This window comes from Polistes canadensis, unplaced genomic scaffold (genome assembly GCF_001313835.1).
Source record: "Polistes canadensis isolate GaletaPanama2010 unplaced genomic scaffold, ASM131383v1 scaffold_11, whole genome shotgun sequence".
Lineage (NCBI taxonomy): Eukaryota > Metazoa > Arthropoda > Insecta > Hymenoptera > Vespidae > Polistes > Polistes canadensis.
In genome coordinates, this window is record NW_014569558.1 from 1099831 (window position 1) to 1112891 (window position 13061).

Consider the following 13061-nt stretch of genomic DNA (forward strand, 5'->3'; position numbering starts at 1 on the left):
ATCTCGAGGAAGTTCGGATTGCTTAGAAATAAAGTTAGTTTCGTTTGGAACTATCTCGAGAAAATACGCTGCCGAAAAAGGAAACGACGTCGAACGAAGGACGTCGCGAACACGGAAGAAAGATCCTTTTTAGAATCAATACACTCTTGTCTTGTGAAAAGAACGGTGACCGTGTCGAAAGCTCACTCTGTCCATTTCTACGAGTTTACTACGACAAAGCAGAAGCTACGGACAGAGACCGAAGAGGGATATTCTGGCTGTGGGATATCAACTACGACAGTGTTAAACTATAGTACGGATGCGTACATTCTACGTACGTTTTGGATATCAAGTTTTCATGTTTATGTGTCGTGTCTAAGTATTTCTCTCTCTCTCTCTCTCTCTCTCTCTCTCTCTCTCTCTTTCTCTTTCTTTTCTTCTTTCTCTCACCATTTCTTTACGTGTCTTATGTGTTTGCGCATTTTCAGTGTCTATATATACGTGAATGTGTTCGAATGTGTACGTATGTGCGTTGGGAGAATATTGGTCAAAGTGAGCTACGGGAGGTCCGGGGGGTTCGTCACTCACCGGTGCAGCATCTGATTCGCCGCAACCGATAAATTGACGATCAACGGATATGCACGTCGACCATCTATTTGGCATTACAGAGACAGCGGGGTGCGGCCTGCCACTCACCTGAAACATAAACCAGACAAAATTCCCCGTTAGATCGTATCCCATCATTTTCACCTTCAATGTTGTTCCTTTTTTTAATTTTTTTTTTGTTTTTGTTCTTTTTGTCTTTATCGTTAAGGGGGAAAAAGATAATTGAGATCTTAATATTTAAATTAAGAGAGAGGGAGAGAAAATGAGAGTGTAGAAAGGTTAATTAAAAGTTGGCCATGGCACGTTTTGGTTCGGTAAAGATTCAACGAGTTGAATAACGAAGAAGATGTAATACTTCTTCGTTTCGTGCTACGAAACGGAACGATTTTTAAACAGCGACTTCTTTTGCTTCTATGTTATTTTTTTTTTCTTTTTTTTTTTTTTAATCTCGTTAAATATTCCAACTTGAAAAAGTAAAAGAGGATAGATAGAACGTGAGATTAGTTTAGTTCATGTAAGTAAAATATAACAAGCGCGGGCGTATTTGAAAAAGTCATGATATTTTTACGAAACGCAAAGTCCAATTTCACGAGCCATTCTTCATTCAACGAGATGATACCTTCGTAGCGTGTGAAATACAGGAAGATGTGAAAAACACGTTTCCACGAGAATCGAACAATGTGTGGCCCTCTCTTGAATGGATTTATTCGGACTCGGCCCGGACTCGGCGTAGCTAGAATGGAACTCGCGAAAAACTGAAATATTAAAATTGCGAAACGATTCTACCACGGCCCCGGCCCCGGCCCCAGCCCCGACCCCGACCCCGGCAACACGGTAGAAATATAACTCGCACTCTCGCCACACTGCAATCTAGCAAACGTTGTGAATTCGGAAAAGCGCGCTGCATCATGTAACGTCCAGTTAAACTTTCAAAAAATAAAGAACGAACAATTTGTCTTTTAAACATCGACGATGATAACAGAGAAGAAAAGAATTTCCTTGCGTACCTTGTTTTTTTCTCTTCTTCTTCTTCTTTTGTTTTTAAATATTTCGATAAATTAAATCGAGTAATATTTCGAAAAATTCGATGTTTTTTATTTCTTCTTCTTCTCCTTCTTTTTTTACCCGGAAATTTCAAATATCTATACGAACAGAGGGTGGATCGTTTGGAAGATACGAGCTAGTACTGTACGTTCATATGTTGAACGTGTCGGGGACAAGAGACGGGACGGCATTGGATGGAATGGGACGGAACAGGACGACGGGTCGGGTCGTGCTGCGCTGGTTCAGCTCCTTTTGTAATGGAACGAATGCACGTGGTGCCTTGTCCGGCCACACGCACGTTGAGTCTCAGCTTTCCTGGTGTTTGTATCTACGGATATCGATAGCTCGCGTTAAGAGCGAAAGGGGTTAGAAAAGCGGTCGAGACAAAGGAAGAGAGGAGCCGACGTTGTGGCTTTAACAGACCAGTCGATATCTTCTCTATTCCCTTCCTTATTTTTATTCTCTCTATCTCTTTCTATCTCTGTTTCTATCTATCTTTCTATTTTTCTCTTTCTGTCTATAGAGATTTTACATTTCCAACGTTACAATTTTCAAACAGAAACTCGTCTCTTCATATTTTGTCTATATTTTTTTTTTTTTGGAATTATAAACATAATTTGTTTTTAAATTATAATTAATATTTTAACTTTGTATATAAACGCGAGAAGAAATTCAAATTTCGCATAATATTTAATCTTCCATTGTTTTCGCTGCTCTCTGACTTCGTTTTCTATCTCTTTTACTGCATACGGATTTAAAAATTTTCCGTCATTCCGATTTTTAAATAGGAACTCTGTGTTTCGTACTTTTATTGAAATTTTCGATAATTAAACATATTTTATTTATACGTAATAATTATTTTTTATGTCACTTTAAATTCATACGAAAAAAATTTCTAATTTCGTATAATGTTTTATATTATTTTCATATTGTTTCGTCTTTCTCTTTTTATCTCTTTATGGATTTAATATTTTTATTATTTTTTTATACTTTTGCTTATATTGTTGATATAAAAGTAAACATATTTAATTTAATAATAAATTATAATCAGAAATTTGTTAATAGTAATTATTTTTGGTATTTGATTAGTTTCATATGTCGACTCTATATAGAAAGAATTATAATTTATCAAAATCTTCAATCTTTTATCTTTTTGTTATCTTTTATGAATCTTATACGATCTTTCTCATTCTTTCACGATTCTAATGCGACGCAGTAAACGAACCACGACCAATATCTTATGCAAAAGCGGAGATACCACAATTCACCCTTAAAAGGTACGCGAAAAACTTGTTTGTCCTGGGCCTCTTGATATGCGTAGCGAAAGAAAAGTATAAGAAGAATATCAAGAAAAAGAAGAAGAACAAGAAAAAAAAAAGGAAAGAAATAGCAGGAATATCTTAAACTATCTTTCTTTCTCTCTCCCTTTTTTTTTTCTTTCTCTTTCTCTTACGAAGAAGCGAGATCCATTTTCGTAGCCATTTCTACAGGCACCATCCTTTGTACTTTTCTCCGTGGATCCATTTTTTGTCCACGCTTTGTCTTGTCAAAAAGAATCTTCTCGCCCACATCCATCGTTCTTCTTTTGTGCGAAATAATTGGATTTTGTGTAGTAAAAAGAATTCACACGAAAAGGAGGAGACGTATCGACGTTTTCTTGTCGTGCTCGTAAATATATTACATTTTCATAAATGATCGTATTGTGTAAGTTTAAGAATAGTATCATTAGAGAACTTAATAATTTATTTTTATAGGTATGGAAATTTTTGTATTCGACGCATGAATTATTTCTACATGCATTTAAATGTATATACAAATATATAAATGTATCGATACTCTGTTGACATTTAATTATCGTTAAAACGTATATATATTTATATCATTAATATAAATATGTATGTCAATTATCTTTCTAAATTGAAATAATTTCGATCAATGAATTTCTACAATTTCATTTCTAACGAGATCACGCCAATAAAAAGCTTACGCTTCCGCGTAAAACCGTTGCGCCACTTGAAATTTATTCGACGGCCAGTTTCGGCATTAGAGTAGCGAGCTATAATTCAAAGATTACCGAATCCTTATCATTTATAACAAGAACGATAAATTCTGGGGTGAACAAGTTTTTTGGATCTTCTTAAAGACGCGTACGAGGAATAGTAGAATCGTCGGCACGATTATGCTTTCAGTCGTCGCCATTTGTTTGTACGACGATCTTGTATTTTATACAATTTGCTTTTCGGCCTAGTATCACTTTGCCTTTACTTTTGCTTTCCGAGTTTCTTCGATTGTAAATGTGTGTATACATGTATATACGTACATTTACATTGTTGTATCAACCTACACCAATATATAATAAGTATATAAATATATATATATAGATATATATATGTATATGTACACACGTATACACGCAATGCCGGCGCTTCTTTGAACATTTATCAGGATTTCCAAAGGAGCTAGAGTTTTTAAGCCGCAATAAATTTTCATCGTGCGCGCCTGCGCGTCTAGAACGTAACGCGACGCTTAAATCTCGTAAAAACCGAAGGAAGGAAGGAAAGAAGGAAGGAAGAAAAGAACGTGATTCCGAGAGACGACGAGAAGGGAACAACAGAGCCTTAGCAAGAAAGTTCATCGTAAAATGTGATTCCGTTTGATTAGATATTTCCCCGAGAAAATCTTCAGATCCATGCGAGTTTGCTTAAACTTTTTATTATTTATATTATTTTCTCAGATAATAAGTATTAATTTATGTGCTTAGGATCGATAAATTTCCAACACGATTGAAGACAACATTAATTATCAATATCCAAACTTCGATGCGTCAACTTTTGGTGTTTTTATATTAATTTTATTTTGTGTATAGCATTAGTTCGTATAAAAGTATTTATTTTACATCTATGATTACAATTTTATCTTCTACAGTTCATTGGCTATATAATAATCTTATCAGTTAACAAGCGGATATCGTAATGAAGTATATCGAGGAGAACATTGCCGATAATAATTTAACAGGAGCGTTGTATACGCAAGTGCTCCTTTCAAACTTATAATAAATTATCTCTTGACTCTATGAAGGTCTCGTTACGAGACACGTTATTCGCTCTTGTAAAACAATAACGAAGATTAACTGGCGAGTCTTATTTCGTGCGATAAATGTGTACGGCATACGCCATCTTTGTGTAAGCTTTCGAATTGAGAAAAGAAAGAATTAAGCTTATATAAAAGTGTAAAATCGAGTAGAAGCAGAAGCCGAGTACAAGTTAGGTGTATATATTCAGCAACGTGATTAAGGCTTAACGCATACGATATGAGGGGACGGGGACATTGGACAGCCATCGTTGTTATAAGCATTGTCAAACAAAATCTCTCGGGGGCTTGGTGCTGATGTAAATAATTCCGTGGAGTGGATGGAAGCGACGGGATTCCTTCATTTGACGCGATGCTCGCTCGATTCCGGACTTGGTAAAAAATAAATGAAGCTGACGCGTACGTGCAGAAACGTGCACAGACCGACGGGGTAGAAAGAGGTAGATAGAGAGAGAGAGAGAGAGAAAGAGAGAGAGAGAGAGAAAGGGGATGAGAGTCAAGCACGGAGCGGTTATTATCTATCGCTCTCGTTACCACAGGTTGCTCGTAAACCGGCCGCATCGGTGGAACGGGCCGTTTGCTTGGGTTGGAGTGCACTGGCATAGGTAGTAGGTAGATACCCGTACTCATATCGTCCTCGTCCTCACCCTCGTCTCCTACCAATACTAGAACGACCCACTCACTTTCTCTCTCTCTCACTCTTCCCCTCTCTTCCTATCTTTCTCTCTCTCTCTCTCTCTTTCTCTTTATCTCCTCGCTACTACTCACGCAGAATATCGTGGGAAGTACGAATTGACGGCCGTGTCAAGGGGGTTGTTATAAAACCTCTGCTTTTGCTCCGTCCTTTCCATACCACGAAAGCGATCACTTGTTATACATACAGATACATATATGTATGTCCTGCCTATATACGTACATACATCAAATGTTTCTTTTCAAGCATTTAATTCCTTTCCCACTCATTGATCTTCCTTTTCCAGAACTCTCGCGATTACTTCCGGAAAGAGTAATAATATTTTACACGTTTTTTCTATTTTAATGTGAACTTTTATCTCTGGTTAAAAGGATGCTCATCGATCTTTCAAAATAATTGTTCTGGCAAATATCAAATTGGATTAATTAAGACGAAGTTATTCTATAAAAAAAAAAACAAACAAAAAAAAAAGGGCTGTCGTCCTATCGCGTGCAAAACAATCTTGTAGCGAGTTCTTAATATAAAAGGCAAATGAAGATAAAAAAAAGTTTGGATTGAGCCGTAGCAATGGTTGTGATTCAGGCTTGGAGATCCAACAGGATCCAGTTTAGATCACGAGTAACAAACGTGCGAGAATCGTTGGACTTCCAGAATCGGTCGAGTTAAGAGAAAGAAGGAAAGGGTTCCGATCGGATTGAGATCGAGGAGCAACTTTTTTATGAGGTTAGTGCACGAGCGCGAATTGCGCGTAAACCCCCGCGGGGCGACAGCACGGCCGTCGCGACAGGGGGCACCACCAACACCGCACCACGTGATATTGTGCGGTGTGTACTTGCCCAAGCAGCCGCTGCACCAGGAACCCATAAATCTTTGAGGATATAGATGGCTCTAGTGTCGCGTGAGGTTGCAAGCTACCCCATGCAGGGTACGCCATGGAACGCCCTTTCCCCCCTACCCTTACTACGACTCGACCCATACCACTGTCCGACACCCTGCCCACTTCTCTCTCCAGCACCCAACCGCTCTATAACCGAATTACTGGAATCCCACCTTCCGCCACCATCGACCTGGAAACGTACAATCTTCCGAAAAGAATCTTCATAAACTTAGAGAATGTCTTTACCAACGCAACGTCTGATCTTCCATCACCGATTTCTATCATTTAACAATACCGAATTACCTATATCAATTTTTGTACGAGCAGTATCGAACTAACAAGTAAATCTTGAGTTATGAAGGCAAGTACATTGACAAGACACAGTGCCGACTTTAATAATATCGTCAGAATGTTATTGCGAGAATCGTACGTGAATAATTGAATCGTCGAGGAACACTTTGAAAGCGGTACACACGAAAGCCGCCATAATCGATTTCCAGCGAGTGACGAGCGAACAACGTATCGAAACGACGAACGAAAGAAAAAGGGCTTGGCACCGATCTCGCACTCGTGCCCCCGCAGTGTTTACACCGCCGACAACGCCGACGTTCGCGAATGTCGCAAGTATTTGAGATATCTCCGCGAACGAAGGTGTGCTGATCCGACGGCTCCTAACGGCTAACAAACCTTCCTAACCACCCGCAGATTTCTACGTCCAGGACACGTGGCTTCTGAAGAGGATTCGCTCATGAATCTTGGTAAACTATTCTCCTACTATTCCAAATGTGAAATATATCATAGATAAAAATGATTGATATTTATCTTTACATTATTTCGCATATTACTTTTAATCAACTTTATCTTTTCTAGTAAAACACAAATTCAATATACATCAGTTGCTAAGAGATATCCAGGAAATAGAAAAAGGACGAGAATAAAGTTTGAATTTGGTAGAAAGAGTTCGATATCTTTGGAACTCAAGTATATGACTGTTCGAAAAGAATGCAAAGAATATCTGGCTTTAGGTTAACTCGGAGAGAGCGCCCTGCCGCGCCAGAACTGCATGTTGGTACGGATCCAGTGTGGGAGTAAAACGAGCAACGTGTATAACGATGCCTACGTAGAAGAAGGAAGACGAAGCTGCTCGGTGGTGTACGCGGGTTCGGGGGCCAGAAAGCCAGAAACCGAGCCAGCCAGTCAGCCAGCCAGCTAGCCAACCAGCCAGCCAGCCAAGCCAAAGCCAACCAAGCAGCCAGCCAAGCCAGACCAGCCAGTCGAGCCAGAGAAAGGAGAGAGAGAACGACACCGATGATGAATCACCCGACAAGTGTGAGCAAGAGAACGAAAAGAGAAAGAGAGAAAGAGGGAAGAGCAATAAGAGGGCGCTACACAAAAAAGGATCCACGATGGAACGCGCTAGAGCGAGTCGCTAACTGACTTATCTACACATCACGGCCTCCAGAGTGGCTCGTGCGTAATGAACGCCTTAAACTTTGCGAAACTAACTTTGGATCTAGGGAAATAGCCGCTTGGTAATATCAATGACTTATTGAAAATTCATATTTCACTTGAAGCTATTCTATTATATCAACGCCTGTTAAAACTAAATGAATCTTTCCACGTATTCGGATATTTCATATTTTGTTTATTTCATTTTAATCTTTAATCTTTAATCTTTCCAGGATTCGTACCTGTTTGTAAATACAATTTAAGGCTATTCTAAATGGTAATCGCAATAGAAGATTCCAAGTAATACTAGGATAAGAGAACGGTGCTGAGAGGAACTCAACTAACAATAAGATCCGGCTATTTGAAATGTTATACCTACGTATTACATACGTCGATGCGTGCACGACCCGTCGTTTCTTTTCTTCCCACCTAGTAAGTCAAACTTGGCAAGTAGATAACGAAGCAAACAGAATGTATCCAATCGACGATGAGAAAGCTCAGATCATTCCCGTGGGCATGGCTTGGATAAAAGCCGAAGGGTCGAGTTTACCATTGCTGAGGAAATTGAGTTGGTCTTGGCGAAATATAGAACGACGAGTTTAGACTAGTGGTGGCGGTGAGGGTGGTGGAAGGTGGTAAAAGAACGCGGAACCAAAAGAAGTCGGCAGTATCGTCAAAGAACGAAGAAGATACGTAGTACGCGTGGTATATAACACACCGATAGAGTTTATATAGGAGTTGCATTTGCTCGGTCACGGGTAATGGTTTTACGAGCGTCAAGGGTGATATAAAGAAAATGAAAAACACACCGACGCTACTGGCAACATGCACAGCCACAGCGTATATAACTAACTACGTAGTGTCCTCTCCACCCCCGTTGCCCACCCTTTTCCGCTTCTGCTTCTTAACTTCGTATAAGCAAGTACGGAACCGCGCCACCTCGAGATCCTCGACACTTTCAACGCAACTCCCCGCGGAGTGTATCACAATTAGCTGTCCCACCGTTTTCAGAGCACGTCTCACGATGAAAACGCGGCGACTTCTTGCTAAGGTTTTTCCTTTACTCCAAAAGGGAATGTTACGCGGCTACAAGTATATCGATCCTCGTCCAATCACTTTTTTTTTTTTAGCAATTTTTAATCGTAAGTAAATCCACTTGTTATAAGTACTTATTTCAGGGTCAATATTACATCGAAGAATGGTAAGAAGAGAATCCAATAAGCTATATCCATTAAGCTGCACGGTATTAATGGATCCATTATAATCATTGCATGTCAATATTTTTTAATAGTGTTAAGTATACAGTAATATAATTACATTTGAATAATGATCCCTCTTCAGTTGACCAGGAAAAGCTCGCAAGACAATACGCCTAATATACACTTTTTTCTTTTCGGTATATCCTTAAGAAGCAGCTTTTTCGAGTCCATGTAGATTTTCCCGCGAAGTGTATCACAATTAGCTTACACTTCTACCCCCTTTCCCTTAACTCGTCCTTCGTAAAATTCTGCCCCCTTCGTCGTGTCGTATAAAATCCACGCGGACTCAGGGCTGCGAACAAACTCTCGCGAAAAGTTTAGAAAGCTTATTTCAATATTACGATGAATAAATGGCCCAAGAAAGCCACGAAAAGAAAACTCGATGCGCGTTCGGACGAACTTTTTACAGGAGGAAAGAGGAAGAGTTGGCCGTTTATAATTGAAGCAGCATTAACTTTATATGAACACCCGTGGAAGTGATATATCTTCGTAGCGCCTAGTCCGACGTGTTGGAAAATTTATTGACTTAAATTTGTACCACGACAAATTTTACATTCGCTCGTAACGTACCTATCATCGATTGAAAATTTCGATTTTTCTTTCATTTTTTTCATTCAATTGTTTTCATCTTTCATTTGTTGCCCATAGACGTACATGATGATTGAATTTTTATCATTCATTGAAAATAATTCCCTTCTTGACAATTCTTCTGCTAGCATGAATTTTCTTTTTTCCTTTTTATTCAATGTTTTATCTCTTATTTCTTGATCTATAAAATTTTAATAGATATTATCTGTAAATACATAACACATATACAACATTTGTATACGTCATACTTCCAATTTTATATAATAAAATACAGCAGAGACATAAAGATCCTGAAATTGAAACGTTCAATGTCGTATCGATGGAGGACAACGTGTCGTCGATTACAAATGACTTTATATACTGCACGCAAAGGTCCCTTATATAATTGTTCATGAGTATAAATGCAACGATGCGATTAACGACGTGATACGATTGAATGGCTACGTACGGAATAAAATCTTTATCGAGGCCTGCGATTAAAATAAATAGAAACGCAATACAGTTGCCGAGCGATTTATTTATTACACAGGCGCATGGTTAAGGAACATTTCACTCGTGCCAGGCTTACTTGGGTGGTCCATATAAATAAATGAACGCAGAAGCTGGAAACGATCACAAAACCGGATTAAGTGATTCTACAGGGATTCATTTCGTCATTTTCTTTACCTTACTCAGTTCGATTTTATCATATCTAATTAAAAGTTTGCAAACGGAATGCACGTTTCGAATGAAAGGGACATTAAAAGGAGTGAGTAATCACACTTAAAAAGACGCATGTTAGCAATGTTAAATCTTGGAGATACATAAATGTGTAATCACGCGATAAGCGAGATCCAATAACTAGAATGCTAACGACTAATACAATAAAAGTTGTATAATGTAGTTAAGTTTTCGTTAATAGATATCTTGCATATCTATACATGATAGCCTCTAATTTTAATAACTGAAATAACATCGTAAATTTATCTAAAAGTGAAGAAAAACTAAAGAAAAATAAGAAAAAGATATAATTAAATGCGAACATTATTAAAATCACTTATTCAGTAGTTTTTTCTTCAGTTATTAAATGATACAGCTTCATATTTAATGCAAAGCAGTTTACTGTCACATAAATGTGAGCGACGCTATCGTTGATCTTGTACCTTCGACGTACTTTATTACTTATCCCAGCGTTACACGTAGTAGCTAAGTTAAAGTAAATAAAGTGATAGCCGTTTTTGTTACTCTTATGTTAGTATTGGAATTTAGCGTTTTAAAAGTTAAACCGATCGGATCGGGCACGGAATCGGAAGAAAATTAAGTGGTTACGTAAGATAATTTGGCAACGTCGCAGACGCCATCACTGCCACTGGGATGGGTGGGTCGTGTGTGTTAGAAATATCCATGGCCGAGAGACGAGCGGAGAGGATCGTATGCTATCCTCTCTGAGGCTAGTCGGGTCCCAAAAACAGGATAAAAAAAAAGCTCAAACCTTAGGTTTTGTGTTGCGAGTTTCTAGTTAGCTTGCCTCGTTGCCTCTTTCTCTCTTTCTCTCTCTTTTTTCTTTCTTTATTTCTTTCTTTATTTCTTTCTTTTTCACTCCGTGTTCCCTACCACGACTCATCCTCTCCTTCTACCAAACTTTATCTCTAAGTGAGAGATTGTCTGTGTGCGTGCGAGAGCAACCGACTGAATGAGGGAGTGAAACAGAGAAAGAGACAGAGAGAGAGAGAGAAAGAAAAAGAGAGAAAAAGATAAAAAAAGGCAGAGAAAGGGAGAAAGAGAAAGAGATAGATTCCGATGGCGTTAGCATTCTCTGCTTCTCTTCTTCCCCATCTCTTCTTTCTATCTCTTTCTCTCACTGATTCGCGTCTGACTTTCAAGCCCAGGGATTCTGGGAGTTTTTAGAGTACGGACCCTCATTGTTGTGTAAATGTGGACCAATGGCGCCGGCAGGCCGGGTACTGCTCACTTTTAAATGCTAATACCACCGCGCGAAACCAGATTTCAGAATATTCGTAGCTCGCGGAAGATCCCAGTAAGTATATAGGGAACTGTTAAATTATCACTGCCAAACAAAAATCTTTTGTTTACATTCTAGTTCTATCGTTTAGTTCCGTAATACTAACTAGGATACGGTATTACTTTCGGATTAATTTTATGCGTCTTTGATGCTCGCTTTAAGTTAACCGACACATTTGGCTGTATTTAAATGTTAAATAAGTTCTTCAATTTTTGTGGATGAAATCGTATTAAAATATTTAAAGTCGTTAAAGCAATTTTAAAATAAATTTTGTTATATATACTTTGATGCTTGTATTCCATCTCTACAATATACAAATCCGTGTATATAGAAGACATAAATTATTATTACTAAATTTAATATAATTAATTAGTGTTTATTGGTTATTTTCGTTCAATAAAATAAACTATTATTGAAGATTAAGTTATAAAAAAAATTTTTTAAAGTAATTATTATTAGAAAAAAAGTAAATTATTTTTATTATATTAACAAAGATAAAAAAGTGCATCAAGTCCATCATATATATATAAATATGGCCGAGTCATAAGAACGCAATCTAGCGGACAATCGGTCAACTCGTAAGTCTCCCCTCTCTTATTCGTCTTCGTGGTTATCCCTTCCAATTTATCCCCTCTACTGATGCCACTAACGTGCAAGTGGATGAGCGTCCCAGACGAGCCAGATCGCGCACAGGCGTAGACTTTACGAGAGTTCAAGTGGTATCAGCTAATAATGATGGCCATAAACGTCGCGATAGAATCAACGAAGAAGACTTATTGCCAGGCCGTTACGCTGCCAGCGAAAGGCGTAAAATGGTAATGAAGTGTAATCAAAACAAATCATAAAGCAAAGAACCGTATTCTCTGAGCCGGTAGCGCACGTTCAAGAGTTACAAGCCTCCTATTGTATAGGTGGATTTAATACGCTCTACAGCAATAAGACTTTTCATTTAGATTCTTCAGAAGCTCATTCTTCTTCAAAGAAACATGATAGAAAACAATCGGCAAAGTTTAATTACTCATTTTAAAATAATAAATAAGATAAGAATCTTGCACAAACACATTTATAAATTACGAGCACAATAACCATTTGAATAAGAGTCTGTTTATTGTAAAAGAAATTGATAGTCAAACATTATCGATAAAATTTAACGTTTTATAGGTCATAAATTTAGTCGAGAAATAATGATGAGGGTTAGATCGATGAAAGAAACATGACAGTTGGCTCAAGATTTTTCTAGAACGCGTATAAAAGGTAGGTCAGGGTCTGATTGCAGGAAGGAAGCTGTTAGGCCCGGTTAAAGTCGTTAAACCAAGTTTACGAGGTGTTACCGGGAGCGTAACCTGTAAATCTCAAAGGCAGGCAAGGCAAGAGAGCGCGCGTGCCAGTGGCCGCCCTTGGAAAGGCCACGGAAGGGGTAATGGATATAACTGGGTGGGAGGGGGGTGTTACAACCGAAGTAAGACGACTCTA

At 38.3% G+C, this 13061-nt stretch overlaps 1 protein-coding gene across 1 annotated transcript in view; it reads right to left on the reverse strand.

Annotated features, from left to right (window-relative positions):
- Positions 1-427: 427 nt before the first annotated feature.
- LOC106793158 (homeotic protein ultrabithorax-like) overlaps positions 428-13061 on the reverse strand; it is a 116238-nt gene continuing 103604 nt past the window's right edge. Inside the window, exon 4 of the mRNA XM_014759846.1 lies at positions 428-675. The gene's annotated coding sequence lies outside the window, so the exon portion shown is untranslated. The remainder of the gene's footprint in view (positions 676-13061) is intronic.